Source organism: Pseudorca crassidens, chromosome 12 (genome assembly GCF_039906515.1).
Source record: "Pseudorca crassidens isolate mPseCra1 chromosome 12, mPseCra1.hap1, whole genome shotgun sequence".
Classification (NCBI taxonomy): Eukaryota; Metazoa; Chordata; class Mammalia; order Artiodactyla; family Delphinidae; genus Pseudorca; species Pseudorca crassidens.
In genome coordinates, this window is record NC_090307.1 from 17,579,359 (window position 1) to 17,596,552 (window position 17,194).

General features: G+C 46.3%; 1 long non-coding RNA gene across 1 annotated transcript in view; it reads left to right on the plus strand.

The window, feature by feature from the left end:
* The window catches only part of LOC137204095 (uncharacterized), an 88,228-nt gene that overhangs the window by 16,419 nt on the left and 54,615 nt on the right, over positions 1-17,194 (plus strand). Inside the window, exon 2 of the long non-coding RNA XR_010933419.1 lies at positions 12,332-12,394. This is a non-coding gene — a long non-coding RNA (uncharacterized lncRNA). The remainder of the gene's footprint in view (positions 1-12,331; positions 12,395-17,194) is intronic.

Sequence of the window (17,194 nt, forward strand, 5' to 3'; positions counted from 1 at the left end):
GAAGCCAACACACCAGAACGAAGAGTAGCTCCCGCTTGCTGCAACTAGAGAAACCCCGTGCACAACAACCAAGACCCAATGCAGCCAAAACAAACAAGCAACAAAAAACGAGACTCAGTTGATGTTTGGGGTGAGGATATCAGGAGACTGAAAAGAATCATTCAGTAAATATTGATTGAGGGCACCTTCTGGTACACAGTGATCATGGTAGAAAAGGGAACATGAGGGCTGTTTCTTTTCTCCCTTACAGCACGGTGGTTCTGGAAGCTTCCTTGAGGGAACTTTGACAAGCTTATTGGTATGGTCTGGTGTTATGGATTGAATTGCGTCCCCCCCCCACCAACAGTTGAAGTCCTAACCCCAAGTACCTCAGAATGTGACCTATTTGGAAGTATGATCATTGCAAGTATAATTAGTTAAGATGAGGCGTATTGGAGTAGGGTGGCCCCTTAATCCACCCTTAATCCAGTAGGACTGGTGTCCTTCTAAGAAGAGGGGAATTTGGGCACAGAGGCAGAGACACACAGGGAAAATGCCACGAGGCAGAGATAGGAGTGTTGCGTCTACAAGCCAAGGAAGGTCAAGGACTGACAGCCACCAGGAGCAAGGAAGAGGCCAGGAAGGCTTCTCCCCAGTCTCGGAGGGAGCACAGCCCTGCCGACACTTTTTTTTTTTGTGGTACGCGGGCCTCTCACTGTTGTGGCCTCTCCCATTGCGGAGCACAGGCTCCGGACGCGCAGGCTCAGCAGCCATGGCCCATGGGCCTAGCCGCTCCGCTGCATGTGGGATCTTCCCGGACCGTGGCACAAACCCGCGTCCCCTGCATTGGCAGGCGGACTCTCAACCACTGCGCCACCAGGGAAGCCCCTGCCAACACTTTAATTTTGAACTTCCAGCCTCCATAACTATGAGAGAATAAATTTCTGTTGTTTTAGCCCATGCAGTTTGAGGTACTTTGTCACAACAGCCCTAGGACACTAAGACAGTTGGTTTATGCCAGGATGGTTGTGGTGATACCCACAGGGACTCTACCGGTGGGTCAGTGAGGATTCACTGGGCTGCACTATGATTGGGGGGCAGGGTGCACAGAGGAGGTGCAGGCCAAGGTGGAGTCACTGCAGCCACCAGCCCCTAAAGCATTAGCGGGATCTTGCTCTGGTTCTGCAGACGCCAGGGTGTTGGAACAGAGACAGAGCTCCGGCCCCAGCACCACCACTTATGTTGGTCAAGCCCTGCTCCTCTCCTCTCCTCTGCGAAATGGGGATGCATTGTCTTAGAATTTTCCCCTCACTTGTGTGTCCCGGGTGTATCTCCCCAACTGGGTGGAGACCTTTGGAGGGCAGGAATCATATCTCCTCCCCCGCTTCAAGGTGCTCAGGGGGTACTGGATGTTGATGGTGCAAAGCGCCCTGAGATCGCCAGTCACATCTGCTCCACTTACTGCTGTAGACCCAGTGCCTGGGGCTCAGTAGATATTTACTGAGTGAATAATACAGTCATAAATGAAGATCCTGGACTGAGTTGGTGGCGCCCAGGTCTCTCCCTCACATCATACTGATGCTCACTTTGGAGGTGCGGGAAGGTGTAACGTACCAGAGTGTTGTCACTTCTGGATTGCTTTCATCCTTTGTATCTCGGATCAACACCAAAGGAGCAGTACTGAGGGACCAGGCCTCCAGGGGACCATGCGCCTCTGTCATTGACCCCACAGCGCCAAGGCCTACATTTTCCATCTACTCAGAATAAGAGAAAGGATGGTGGGTAAGGGGGAGGCGAGTCCAGGCTGGGTTCAGAAGCGGGTGGTGTGGCACAGTTGCCTCAAAGAAAGGATGGAATTAGGTAGGATCTGGCTTCTCTGGATTGCTGCAGTGTGGAGAATGTCTGAGTGTTCCCAATGAGCTTTGAGCTGGAAATGACCAACTAGCTGAAATTGTCAGCCCTGTGACTGAGATCAGACAATCATAACACAAACAAATAAATAGCGAGAACAGTCTCCTCTCTTTACGAGTGGGTCCTTGCATTCTCCCTCTCTTCTTTCCTTCTTTTTAGAGCAAAACAGAGCATCTTCATGTTTCCATCCTGTGGCGCTGCAATCACTTGGAAATACATTTCGATCAGATTCGAGCTGGTTCGCCTCATTAGGTTTTTCTGTTCATCCTTGTCAAGATCTCCCACCTGGCCACTGTGGCATTATTTCCTTGGTTGGCCGTCTCAGGGGGCAATGGCGAGGAGACCTCTGCTGAGAAAGGAGGGGTTTAACAAGGAGTTGCTGCCCCTGAAGCCCCCATGGAAAGAGCACATTCTGTTTAACTAGAAGGGCACGTTGCAAATCCTGTTTGGCCGCCCTTCATTTCCTTCCCCACACCTCCCTGCTCCCGAGCCCCTGCCTCTTTGGGGGAGGGAAGGGACTGAACCTCCTTGGATTGAACCTGAACTGGAAACCAGCTCCTGTGAGCTCAGTTAACTCTGAACAGAACTGTTGGCTCCCTCTTCTTCTAAAGGAAAATTTACAGCTCCAATTTTTACAATTTACATCTTTCATTTAATATTCCAGCCTTCTTTCCCCAAGGCTTCCGGCACAGCTTGTGTCAGAAGGGACTACTTATTTCCCCAACCCTTTTTGCATTATTAGTTTCATTTATTATTTTTATGTTTTCTGTTGGGTTCATGTACATATCATTTCTCTGAGCTCCCCGGAGGAACTGACAGGGAGCTGGGAGCCGTCATCTCTCAGCCAGGGAAGCTAAGATGCTGTCATAGGTTCTCCAGGGAAAATGTTTCTGGCTTGTGCATTTCAAATTAGCCCCAATTAACCCCTCATCAACCAGCCCCAAAATGTCCATGCAGATGTTGTCAAACCTTCTGCTCCCCATTCCTGTCTGCTCCAGACAGTGGGGGGCTTCAGGGGACAACATGATATTTTAATCTCTTAAAGAACTAAACTGCCTTTCTCCCACATCCATTTATCTTTTGGAGATACACAAAGCCAGAGAAGACTGGAGTTTAAAGACGCATCGTTGTTTGAACATAGACAGGCAAACTGATTTTACTTTGCCTTTGAAAATCCTAATATTTCTATTAAATAAAGGTGAGACAGCCACAGAGCAGCTGTGTGTCCTATGACACCTGCTGGACCATGGCAAAGGAGCCTTGTGCAAGGTTACGCTTGGTGGCAATGATCTTTACTAGATGCCCCACGTCACTTTCAGAAAGGTAAAGACCTTTGAGAAAGTCACCTTTCTAGCCTGGTATTTAGCAGACACGTTTTGAGTTATCATGGGTGTAAATGAATTCTCACTCAGCTTCTAAGAGGCAGGATTGTCCCTTAGAAACATTTCTGTTTGTGGGCAAGAGAATTGTTGAGCATGCATGCTCTGGTAACTCAGGGCAGGAAACTGCTTCTTTGGGGCTTAGAAAGACCCAGAAGAGTCACAGTGATTGTGTGTGGATTGGAAGCTCTTTGCTGGGAAGACCTCTGTTTCCCACCTTACATCGGCTACAGTGACGCCTTTGCCTGGATTTCATGCAGGGGGGAGATTCCTGATGTTTGCTGATCTAATCACTTCATTCCTCTTCACGGGGGTAAAGGGTAACAGGGTGTCAGCCAGGAGGGGTGCAGAAGCATAGTAGGCTTGAAGGGATCAGTCCTTCCAGAGTTGCGGCAGTTTTGTGACAGGCCCCTTTGTGTCCCATCATCAGCTCCATGGCTAACCCTTCCATTGCCTAGTCAGATCCCAGGTCCTCCGCTGAATAGGCTCGACATGTTTGGTTGTGAAGCACTTGAGAAGCTCAGGGTTAAATGGAAACCCCTTGTTTATTTTGGGCCGAGTCATTCCCATGACCCATTCCTGGACTCAGCCCCACGTACCACATGACTTAAAAGGCTGCAGATTTCCAGTCACCCCGGGAGAGTTTGAAAATCTTAATGTGAACATTAAGATCGGCTTGAAGATCAAGCCGAAAGAGAAGTTCATGTTTATGTGTTCACGCCCTCAAAGCACTTCCTCGCTCATTATCTCATCTGTGCATCCTGAGCCCGTCACAAATGACTCGTTTTCTCGTCCACACTGGATCCTTCTTACAAAGTGCTCTTTGAAGTTAAAATATTTGACAAAATAAAATTTTGCCCAGAGTGAGACTAGCCTTGGAAAACCTGACTAAATCTGGGTCAGACACATTGACAGAGAAGAATTGATTCAAATTGTGCCAACACATGGTGTGTTTATTTCTTAGAAGTAATAGTAAATTAAGAACAATAAAAAAGAGAGAGGTGTATTTTTAAAAGTATATATCTTTTTGAGAAACACTGTGTTGCTTATTAACCTCCTGGGGAATGGACTCCCCCTCATGCTGAGGCTTGGTGACATGTGCTGGTGTCCGTTGCTCTCCCCCCGGATGAATAGTAAGTTTCCGGAACGGTACTTACAGTCTGTAATACTATTACCACTCGGTCTGCTGTGGGGTCCCTCAGTCATTTTTTTCAATTAAAAAAGGCCCAGTGCTCTATTAACCTTTTGTCTGCGGCTCCATCCTTCATGCTGCCATTGCCCTGAGATGACGATCCATGTATTAAAAAGGGCATATATTACTGTAAGCCACCTCCACGTTCTCTGTCATTATAAAGATGAAGCATCATTTTTTCATTAAAAAATATGAGACAGTTTGTCATACACACAGCTGCCGGGCCTGCCTGCAATCTCCTTGTTACAGGATGTGAGAGGTGACTCCTACCACTCAAAGCCCGTGGGCTGGAAGCTCTCCTGAACCACTCCCTGTGGAAGATGAACCAGTGAAGGGTTTTGTTGCCAGGAGGCAAAGATGAGGCCTATTGACATTTTTTCCTGATGGCTGCTCTTAGGTGAAACACTGGCCTTGGTTTACCAGATGCCTGAGCAGTAAATAAAACTGCAGCCTTCACACCATCGACAGCTGCACAGAAAACCAGGTGGCTTTCTGAGTCCTCGACTGTCTTCTCATGTGGGAAGCAGACAACTTCTCCAGGAAGCACAGAGTCCAGGCCATACACTCTGTGCTGTGGATCTCTCTGATTTTCAAGTCTTACAAGAAGCTGCCCAGAGTGGCCAATCTGGTCGGGTTACCAGGGTTTGAGTCGACTTAGAGATAAGCACAGCCAGGTGTCCAGAACCCAGCCACCATTGTTAGCTCTCTGACACCAGGTGACAGCCATTTGGGTCGGTGTCTTGGCTTCAAGTTTCCAGAACACTCAAGGAATTGCCTTTCTTATCTCATCCCAAACTTTGGGGGAAAGGTGCTGAGACCATTGGGTCTTTGGAAATACAATTTGGCTACACTGACATGGATGTGGGAATAGGTTTGATTGTGAATGTTGTTAAAATCACTGTTGGGCTGCACCCACTGGATCTCCATGTAAACCTCTGCTTGTCATTCTGGCCAACGATGCCTCTCTGTGTCTCCCCTGCTCTCCCCAACTTAGGGTCTCAGGGTCTCCTAGTCCCTCCAGCACCTCAGTTAGAACTGACTCATGGGAAAGAAGCCAGCTTCTCATTCAGTTCAACAAGCATTTATGGGCCATGTTGATCGGCACCATGACTAGTTTGTGATTTCTGACCTCACTTGTGAAAACTGTGCAACAATTCTTTCATTCATCTCTAATTGAACACTGTTCCTGGGCCACTTGTGAGCTCTTCCAAGCCCTGCTCTCCCTTCTCATGAAAGGGACAACATTGTCACTTTCTGGCTTCTGTGTGCCAGATACTGGGGGAAGCAGGTTTGCGTCGTGGTTGATATAGTTGCCAAATTGCTCAAGTTCAAATTCTAACTCTATCAAGTACTAGCTCTCTGCACTCAGAAAAGTTCCTTGACCTCTCTGAGCTCATTTTGTCACCTGTTAAGTTGGGCTATTAAAGAGTATCTCTCATGGGGTTACTGGGGAGATGTAATGAGACTATCAGGAAGTCTGTGCCTGGCATGAGGTTAAGTGCTCAACCAACTCTAGCTGCTGTTATTTTCAGCTACTCACGATCACATACTTACCACTTTAACCCTTATGAGAATCCTCTGAAGTAGGCATTTTATCCGATTTTCATTGGTGAAGAAATTAAGGCTTGAGAGGTTATGTGACTTACCCCAATTTCCCCAGGGGTAAGCTGTGGAGCTGGTAAGCACACCCAGGTCTGTGGTTTCCCAGGTGTATCTTTTTTAATTTATAAAAATATTTATTTATTTTATTAAAAATGGAAGCGCCCCCCCGCCCCAGGCAAGGCGTGCACTTTACATTGTACCTCCAAACTCTTCATGGCCTTCAATCATATTTCTACTCCATTCCAAGGTCACTGTGCTTATTTCATCCCCTTCAGAACTTGGCTCCAAAAATTTTCACTGTACTCTTGCTCCTGTATCTTCCATAGCTCCCTCTCCATGGCTTGCTCCATGGGCTTTTCTTCTATTAACAACAATGCTGGTCAACAACACTTTTTAACTCCCATGCATTGGTGGGCTGGAGATAACTCCTACCAGCTCACAAGACCTGATTGTTAAAATACCAGGAATTTTGCAAGACAGTTGACATCATGTTGGTAGCTTGAAATCAGCCATGAGCATTTACGCTATGGACATCAGCAAATGCTACAAATCAGGGCTTTATTTTTGGTGTCCTGAGAACTGGTTGTTAAAGCTTACCAGCATGTCACTACTCCCACCCACATGTTCCCAGCTACCAGCATATCTCCCCTTCTCTTTAAAACCAAAGTTCTTTTTTTTTTTCTTTTTTTTATTGGAGTAAAATTGCTTTACAATGTTGTGTTAGTTTCTGCTGTACAATGAAGTGAATCAGCTATATGTATACATATATCTCCTCCCTCTTGGACCTCCTTCCCCGCTTCCCCCCCACCCCAATCTAGGTCATCACAGAGCACTGAGCTGAGCTCCCTGTGCTAAACAGCAGGTTCCCACTAGCTATCTATTTTACATGTGGTAGTGTATTTATGTCAAACCTAATCTCCCAATTTGTCTCACCCTCCCCTTCCCCCGCGGTGTCCACATGTCTGTTCTCAACGTCTACGTCTCTATTCCTGCCCTACAAATAGGTTCATATGTACCATTTTTACCTCTCTACCTCCCTTTCCTCAAATTACATCTAGTCTCCAGAGGAAATGAAGCTTTTGTCTCCACTCTTACCACCAAAATCAGCGATGACCTCAACCCATCTCAACGAGCCCTCATTTGGTGCTGTTGATCTCTCCCTCCTGAGTCTCCTTTGGTTGATGCGACACTGTCCTGATCACCCTCCTTTTCCGAGCACTCCTTTTCCTTTCCTCTGGGTCCTGAGGTTTTGTCTGTGTGCCTCTTCTCTTCTCTCTAGACTCACCAATTTTATCCACTCCATGATGTCCAATATGACCCACATCCTCTTGACTTCTGTAGCCTATGCTCTATGTACACGCACCACATCTCCTCAGCCCACTGGATCTTAGTGCACCTGTGCTGAACAGCTCATGCACACATAAGAATGCTCTGGGTGTCACTTCACTCTCCTGCCTCAGGGCCTTTTCTGACGCTGCAGAGGGCCAAATTTGAGTGCAGGAAGCATGGAAGAGTTGACACTTCCTGGGTGCAGCCCTCACCCGATGGGTATGTGGTAAGTGGATAAATCCTCCAGCTTCCCATCTTTAGAGGGATAGCTCTGTAGTGGTTACTACCATGTGACTGCAGAGAATCTCCGGTGAGACTGAGCTCCAGTTGCCCACTGACATAAGCCGCTCAATAGCACACTTTACTGGCTTTTCTTCATGCCCCGTCTCCCTCTACACTTTTCTCTACTCTGCTCTGTGGCATCACCTCCCAACTAAACTACCTGCACCCGAGTCTGTGTCTCAGGTTCTCCTTTGGGAGGAACCCAAACTAGAATACTCCATGGCTGAAATTTCAGTTCAAGACTCACTACAGATCTCCAGACCTGTAGCATCTGTAGACGGATGCTATCTCAAGATCAACATGACCCAAACTGAGCCCATTCCATTGACTTCTGCTCCTGTCCCTACATTGATTTCTGCCTCTGATACTCTCTGCACTCTGGATTATTCCGTGTTAGCGTGATCTACTCAAGTTCCCAAGCTAGAAATCCCAGAGAATAATTTTCTCTTTTATTTTGTCTACTACGTCGGATTACTCACCAAGTCTTATAACTTTGAAATGTCTCTCAAATTTGTCCCCCGGGCTGAGGAGAAATTGGGGGAAAATCATCAATTCACCAGGGGCTCTTTCTCCTCCAACAAAGAAATTGTGCAAGCCTCCTCTTGGCATTCACAAAACGAAAGTGGCATGAAGGTTTTGCAGGTTCAGAATGCTCTCGGGACATTGGAAAGAGTATGTTTTCACTACAAGTATGCATACAGTGGCTGAGATGTGTTCTTCCTTCTTCATAAGAAGTGGCTGCTGGTTCAGTCACGAAATCACAGGAACTGTGGCTTAGTTTGATGAACTTTGTTTTTGAAATGCCAACCAATTGAAGAATTTTTTTTTTTTTGCGGTACGCGGGCCTCTCACTGTTGTGGCCTCTCCCCTTGCGGAGCACAGGCTCCGGATGCGCAGGCTCAGCGGCCATGGCTCATGGGCCCAGCCGCTCCGCGGCATGTGGGATCTTCCCGGACCGGGGCACGAACCCGTGTCGCCTGCATCAGCAGGCGGACTCTCAACCACTGCGCCACCAGGGAAGCCCTGAAGAAATAATTATTATAATAAGTTAAATAACGACTGTTGCTCACTGAACCAATCTTGCTTCCTCAGACATCTGTGGTCTGGACCCTTCTTACCTGCTCTGCGTAAGAAGGGTCCACGTGCTTCTGGCACGTGTTCAGGTAGAAGTGGTAAATGGATGCATGCTTCTGATGCCCCAAAGCTCTACTTGCCAGGGCGCTGCTCTATTTTCAGAGCTGCTAGGCAAGTATCTCTTCATCAAACATCACCATTGAAGTATGGCAGCCCTTCCCCCAGAGACTGCAATTTTCTAGACCCACAGTTGGCCCCAGACTCCTCCCGAAACAATGATATTCCCTCTCCCAGGAACTTGGAGTTGAGATTCAGAGAGGCTGGCTCACTTAGTTGACAGCACTGGCCCTGATGTAACACTGTTAGCCAATGCAGATTGTCTTGACTATTGAGGTTGCCATATTGGGGCAACCATTTTGAGGCAACCATCAGTGATTGACATTGACAGGCATCAGAAAAACCAGGTTAAAGAAAAAAGCAGAAAGATGCAGAGAGAAACATAAGTGAGCCCCCAAGGGAATCCAGAGAGAGGCAGATTCTATATAGTTTTCTGACTTAAACAATGCTTGGAGGATCACGTGCACATCTTTCCACACCTATGATTATTTCTTTTTTGTTTTGTTTAATAAATTTATTTATTTTTGTGTGTGTTGGGTCTTTGTTGCTGAGCATGGCTTTCTCTAGTTGCAGCGAGCGGGGGCCACTCTTTGTTGCAGTACGCAGGCTTCTCATTGAGGTGGCTTGTCTTTGTTGCAGAGCACGGGCTCTAGGTGTGCAGACTTCAGTAGTTGTGGCACGTGGGCTCAGTAGTTGTGGCGCACGGGCTTAGTTGCTCCACAGCATGTGGGATCTTCCTGGACCAGGGCTCAAACCCCTGTCCCTTGCATTAGCAGGTGGATTCTTTTTTTTTTTGGCAGGTGGATTCTTAACCACTGCGTCACCAGGGAAGTCCCTGATTATTTCTTTATGATAACTTTCTGCAAATGGAGTTTATGTCAAAGAATATTTACATTTTAGGGATTTTGATATATGTGCCAAATGACCCCTGAATAAGACTTTTTTTAAATCAATTTTGACCCTTATTTATAGTCTGTGTCTGAGTCCTTGTGCTCTGATACTCCCTAGATATTATCCTATAAAGAAAATATTGGGAACAATTTGAAGAACATAAACATACATTTCATAGGAAAGGAGATAAAATGGTTATTTAATATATGGGATGATGCCCAGACTCACTTACAACAGGAGGAATGCAAATTGAAACTATCGTGAGATAGCACCTTTTACTCATCCATTTGGTATCACACTCTGTTGGCAAGGCTGTGGAGAAACAGGCACACTCATGTATTTTATGTGGGTGTGTAAATTGGTAAAACTCTTATAGAAGGCAATTTGGCAACATTTCCTGAATTAAAAATACATATACCCTTGGTCCCAGTAATTTCACTTCTTGGAATTCATTCTCCAGACACCCTGGCATATTTGGGAAATGACATATGTTCAAGGTTATTCATTACAGCATTGTTTGCAAGAGTAAAAGACTGGAAACCATCTAAATAAATTATTGTACATCTATACAATAAAAAACTATGTAATGCTATATAGAGAAGTCCTTAATATACCCATATTAATCGTTGTCTAGCATATATTGTTAAGAGGGAGAAGCTAGGTGTGAAACTGTGGATGTATGTGTATATATATAATGCTGTATTTTATTTAAAAGGGAGGAAAATAAATACTAATGCATATTTGCTTGTGTATATGTATATAAACTCTGGAAGGGTACACAAATATTCATAGCAGTGTTTGCCTTTTTGGGGTGTGGTGAGTCCCAGGCAGATGGGGGGACGGTGGGAGGAAGACGGTTCACTGTATTCTTTGCTTTTTGTTTGCAAACAGTGGTTACCTGTTTGGGGTGTGGTGAGCCCCAGGCAGATAGGGGGACAGGGTGGGAGGAAAATGGTTCACTGTATTCTTTGCTTTTTGATTTGGGGACCATGTAAAAATACTTACTTTTTTTAACAAAAAAAAAAAAATGAAAAAATGTAAAACCCACTCACTTTTACAATTTAAAATTTTAATTTGCCTTTAAATATTTAATGAATTTGAACATTTTTTCATAAACCTATTGGTCATTTGCATTTCTTCTTTGGGAATTATGCCATTGGTATACTTTGATGATTTTTTTAAAAAATTGAAGTTTCTTTTCTTATTGATTATAATTGCATCCTCTAGCTTAAGAATACTAACCTCTATCTCTCACATTTGTTTCATGTTTTTCCCAGTTTGTTGTGTATCATTTAAACCTCAACAGTACTTGATTTGTTACATTGGAGTTTAAAATTTTTATGGAGTTGAAACTATCTGTTCTTTTACTTGTAAAACTTCCTTTGCAAACATAATTAGAAAATTCTCTCCTCTAAGATGAGATATTCACCTATATTTTCTCCTAGTTCTTTCAGGGTAAATCCTTAATTCTTTTGGAATTTGTTTTTAGGTACTGTACAAAGCTTTTCTTTTTAGCAAATTGCTAGCCAGTTGTCCCCAAACTAGTTATTGACTAAAAGTCATCCTATGCCCACTAACTTGAAATGCTAATGTAAACTATTTTTACCCATGGGCCTGTTTCTGGGCTGTCTTTTGCTCCTACACTGATTCACCTAGACCTGTACCAAACCAACCTGGCACTCGTTAAGAACCCACCAAGTTCTAAGCTCAGAGCTCTGTGCTTCCACATAGCATTTGCTAGACCCTGGGCAGGAAGTAAGCACTCCTCCTGAATCCCCGTGACATGCATCATCATATGCTCTGTGCTTGCCCTCCAATTCCCATTGTACCTGAAGGGCATTTTCTCCTTCTCTGCCAATCTGTGAGCTCTTCAAATATAAGTCTATATCTTCTATTTTTTACACTTCCACCATGTGCCTACCATCTGACAGAGCACACAATTTTGGTTTCAGCTGTGGAACAATGGAGAATCCACTAAATTCCAGTTTGGCCACTTAATAGCATTTTTATGTTATCTTGGAAAAGAAACTTACCCACTCTGACCCTCAGAATCTTGGCCATTGAAATGAAGGTAATAATCCTTACCTCATAAAGTTAGTGTGGGGATTAAAATAAGTTATACTCAAACATTTCTGGCACAGGCCCTGGTACATAGGAGGGCCTTGGTAAAGTTTCATTTATTCATTCATTCATTTAAAGTTCTTGTTCATCAAATATAAATGAATATTTTGATTGATTCATCTGTCTCCATCATCCTGAACTTGGCTGTGCTGAATTAACTTCTCCCATAATGGCTTCTCAGACAAGGGACTGGGCAAGCCTGCTGATGGGCTCCTGGTGGCTTAAAGCCAAATAAGATCCCAAACCACCTCCAGCTGGGGTTTTGAACATTTTGGGGTGTGCATAGAGAGGACAGAATAAGGGGCACTGAGCTTGGTGGGGAAGCCGGAGGCTCTGATATGTGTATGTGCATATATGTGTATGTGTGTGTATGTATATATACATATGTGCATATATTTGTGTATGTGTGTATATATATTTAATGCATTCAGTTGTTTTTGTTTGTTTCCAGCAGTGGTCAGAGATTACACATTCTGGAGATTCACAGAGAGAGAGAGAGAAAGCCAGAGAGAGCCAGGTACGTGGTTGGCTGCAGGATCTCTCCCCTCCCCACTCTTCCCTCCTCCCTTTCATCTTATCCCTCCCACACCTCTGCTGCTCCAGGAGACTCGGAGCTGCTCTCTGTGGGAGTTTCCAGAGCTTTTCATCTGAGCTGTGAGTCACACTTCCCTTCTTTGGAGAGCAGGGTGGAATCTGTCAGGGTCAGGGAAGAGGGTGGGGAAATGGGCAGAGGCAGGGGGGATCAGATGTGAACATGCATAAAGCTCTGTGAGGACAGAAAGCAGAACCCCGGCGGCCGTGCGGGAGCCCCCCCGCCGGCCCCCGACCTCCCCGCCCAGCTGGTCTCTCCCCACTCCGGGCTCCCACAAACACCACTCAGTCCTGGATTCGCCTCTGTAATTGTGTGTCTGCGTATCTGTTTTCTCACTAGGTAGTGAGCTCCTCAAGGCCGTGCATTGATTACTTTTTACCCCTTGATCCTAGCACAGGGCCTGGAATATAGTAGATGCTCAGGAAACACTTGCTGTATAGACGAGTGAGTGAATGGATGTGGTACATGCTCTGTGGGTTAGTAGTAGAGAGAGTTTCTATAAGACTGCATGCTCTTGTCACTCACCCCTTCGGGTGTGGATAAGGATACGCTGTGCTCCCGATTCCTGAGCGGCCGGGGTTGGCTTTGGTTTCCTGGTCTTCTCTGGGATAACCACAATGGAGTGTTGCATCCTGGCTCCTGGACTTTATGAAGATGAAGACAGTGCAGGTTCACGCATCCCACCTTGCCTCCCTCCCCCACCAAGAGGGAGAATCTAAATACAGAGGCTTTTAGAATAAGGCCGAAGGGGGCCAAGTCCTGCATCTCCTACCTAAGTGACTCTGGGCAACGATTTCACTGCTGTTTTCAGTACCTTTAAAGTGGGAACTAGAAGCCGTCTCAAAGGGCTGGTGTCAGGATTCCGTGAAATAGCACGTGGGAAGTCGTGAGCACAGTGCCGAGCGTACGGTTGGCGCTCCGTAAACATTAGCGATATTCCTAAGCGACATCAAGGTATAGGTAAACAGCCTGTGTCAGGGTAGATGAAAATGGGGGTGGGGAGTGGAGAGAGAGAGAGAGAGAGAGAGAGAGAAGGAGGAGGGGGAGGGAGCTAAGGCTCTCGGCCGGGCTTTACCTCACTGGTTCTGTGAAACCTGCTATGTGACCTGTGGGACATCACTTAGAGTCATTTCAGGCCTTGGGGAGGAGGGTGTAAATTGAGGTACAGGGTTGTTTTCCAGGCCTGTAGTCACAGCCCATGAGAGCTGTCCACCAGGTCACTGAGGGAGACTGTCTTCTGCTCTCTTCTGTTCTTTGGGGTCTGAACAAAGTTCTAGAGATGGAAAGATTTCCATATTGATCTCTCCAGGCACATTGATTAAATACGTCCTGTCTGCCAGGGGATACAAAGATGAATTAGATACAGTTCTCGCCCCCCTGAAAAGCTTCCAACCTACTTGGCTTTTACCTACAAGGTAAAAACTCAGAAAAAGTTAAATCTTAATCCAAGAGTTGAAATCACAGCTCAGAAAACCCTCCCATGAGGGCAGCACCTGATTTTTGCCTGGTGAGCATGATGGTGAGTGTCAGCTCCAAAGCAGGGGTCCAGGTGGAGTGGGCTGCTGAGAGCGGGCTCCCCAGACAGAGACTGAGGGGAATCTGGGCCCCAAGAAGAAAGGTGTTCTGGGGGAGCTGTGGGGGAGTGGAAGTCGTCTTCTGGGGCGGTGAGGAGACCAGTCTGACTGGAAAGGAGGCAGGAAGCCTGGGCGGGCAGGTTGGCACGTATTTGGAACCATGGGTAGCTTTTGAGCAGGGAAGTGGCTCCACGTGTATGACATTTCTAGAACTTCTACGGAAGACTTTCCTGAGTGTTCACACTTGTGCTGTGAATGTGAGACCCACACTCAGAGGAAGCTGGGCGTCCCAGCCTGGAGGCTCTTCCTGTACCTCCAAGACCATTAGGGCCTGGTTGCTGCTCCCTCAACCCCAAGTCCTGTTTTCTCAGGAGCTGTTTCCTCAAATCTTTTGTGGCCAGAAAGAATCATGGTTTCATTTGGTCTTCGCAACAGCTCCCTGCAGAGTGAGCAGTGTGAGTGACTAGCCTGGTTTATGTGATAAGTTAGTGGCAGGTCTGGGCGCTCCTGGACTCACACTCCAGCTTCCTGGGTCCAAGTTCAGGGCACTGCGTCCTACTGCACAGCTGCTCCAGGAGCCACAGCTGCTCCTGAAGGTTGGATACAAAAATCTGGTATGAACTGAAGTCTTTGCCTTTAAGGGCATTTTATGTCATCAGAATAGAAGCCATTTCCCCAATTTTGTCTTCAGAATAGCTGACAGGCATCTGGGAAATGACTCATATAAGATAAGGTAGTCAAGGCACCTAAGAAAAAGTTGCTTCAACTCCTCCCCAACCCCGATGGCTGAGGGACTGGTGACTGGTGTGCAAGAGTCCAGCAGACAGTTGGCCATTCGACCCCTGACGGGAGCACCCCTGTCCAGTGGGCCCGATGGCAGAGACGGGGTTCATTGCTGGGAGCAAATGATTGCCATGGATACAGTGGGCAAGGTAACCTCGGGCCCACCTGCATCGACCCAAGAAAAAGCCCATTTCAACCCCTCTGTGGCCCTTTTCGAGCCAGGCCTGGAGACCCTTCAAGAAGCTAAATAAGTAGGAAAGTGAGGCGACAGCAACCCAATTTGGCAATCAGCCTGCATCAGGCCAGGCAAGATGGATTTTCAACTTCAAGGAGATTGACAAGAAGAGCAGAGGGAACCCTTACTTTTTTTTTTTTTTTTTTTTTGCCGTACACGGGCCTCTCACTGTTGTGGCCTCTCTTGTTGCGGAGCACAGGCTCCGGACGCGCAGGCTTAGCGGCCATGGCTCATGGGCCCAGCCGCTCCGCGGCACGTGGGATCCTCCCGGACTGGGGCATGAACCCGCGTCCCCTTGCATCGGCAGGCGCACTCTCAACCACTGCGCCATCAGTGAAGCCCCCCTTACATTTTTCTTTCCCATTCTGTGTCTCTTTCCAGTGAGTTGAAAAATTTATGTTGCAAAATATATAGGCCCAGAAAGAACCCCAACCTGAGGAGAGTTTTTGCCGTTTGATGTATTGTCCCCTTTATTTAAAATGATGAAAGAGAGAAAATGTTTTTCAAAGTGACATCATTTATCTTATGATAATCAATGAAACCCGTTTAAACTAATATATTAAAGAAAACATTTAAGTTCAAACCAAGCAAAAATGCGAGAGGTCTTTGAAGGAACCCCAAGGCTCTGAGGGGAGGTGCTGTGGTCTACTCTGTTCCCCTTTCTTAGGTCTGTTGTGTCGGTCATTTAATTTTCTGGACCCTCTTTCTGGCCAACCTGGGCGGCTGATCTACTAATAAACCACAGGGCCAGTTGCTCCCGGCTCTTCCCCTGCTGGTATCGTCATAAATACGAGACCCACTTGACACCCTCTGCTTGGGGCTGATCTTGATTATTACCGAGGGGCTGGGGGCCAGGACACCTCTGCCCACTTCTCGGGACTCCCTTCTTTTCCAGGGAAGCCAGCCAGGCAGGTTTGATGTTCCTGGAAATCTTTGGCCGCTGGTACATGGGGCCTCAGGCAAAAGCGGGTTCATCCTTTCCCTGCATTGCTGTTCCAGGCCCATGTTGTTTATTCATGTGCTTGTGATTCCCATGGCAGAGAGGAGGGCTGGGAACGAGCCTCTGCCTACCCTCTCCCACCTGCGCCCACCAAGAATTGCTTCTCGGTACTTCTCCATTTTTAATAGCTTCTGAGCCAGCTTGGCATGCAGATGCCCCCAGTGCACTGAAAAGCTGCAATGCCAGTAGGCTTGCTTCCACGTTTGGGCCAACTTCCCTGAAGGCCGAGGGAGGGAAGCTGCCTTGTATCCTGTTTGGGATAAGGCGTCAAGGAGGGTTTAGTTTTATGTGGAAGCAGAGGGGTCGTTACCTTTATGACTGTGATCCGAGGGCACTAGGAAGCTCCTGCCACCAAATATCTTACTTACCAAAACATCTCAGTGTCTGAAGCTTAACCATGGTATTTTATGCATAAGGTTAAGCATTCCTTGTTTGCTTTAAAAAATATATATATATTTTTATATATATATATAAATATATATATATATATCGGGGGTCTCTGTTCTTCAGAATTTCTAGGCATCTTCTTGTAAGATGCAAGACCTCTTGTGGGCAACACATGGAGTCCGTAGACTCTAAGCGTGAATGAGTGGGCAGAAGTTTTTCCCTCTGAGGGCTCAGGCAGTAGAACTTTCTCTTTAGTCTCTTCCCTGGACCCTGGGGGTATTCAAACTCCTGGAACACAGTGGACACTTTTGCTAACTTCCCTTATAATAATGCTCTGACCACATTTCAGGCACCAGACTTAACCCTTTTCAGGCATTAACTCATTTATTTCTCTAGTATATAAGTTATATGAAAGTAGGAATTTGTCAGTGCTAGAACATTGTCCTTAGAACATAGTAGGAGTTCAAAATATGTTGAATGAATGAATGATTCCTATCAACAATCTTGTATTGTTACCATAATTATCTTCATTTTAGACAGAAGCCAGCTGTACTTTAGAAAGATTAAGTAATGTTTCCAAAATCTCCCAGCGTGTTTGCTGTAAAGCTGAGATTTGAACTCAGAGCTATGTGATCCCAAAGCAGTGCTTGTAACTAGTCCTCAGAGTGACTGAACAGTAGAGAACTTGTGGAGGATCTCCAGGTAGGGGTAGGGGGTGAGACAAGGAAGTCTGCCATTTTTCTATC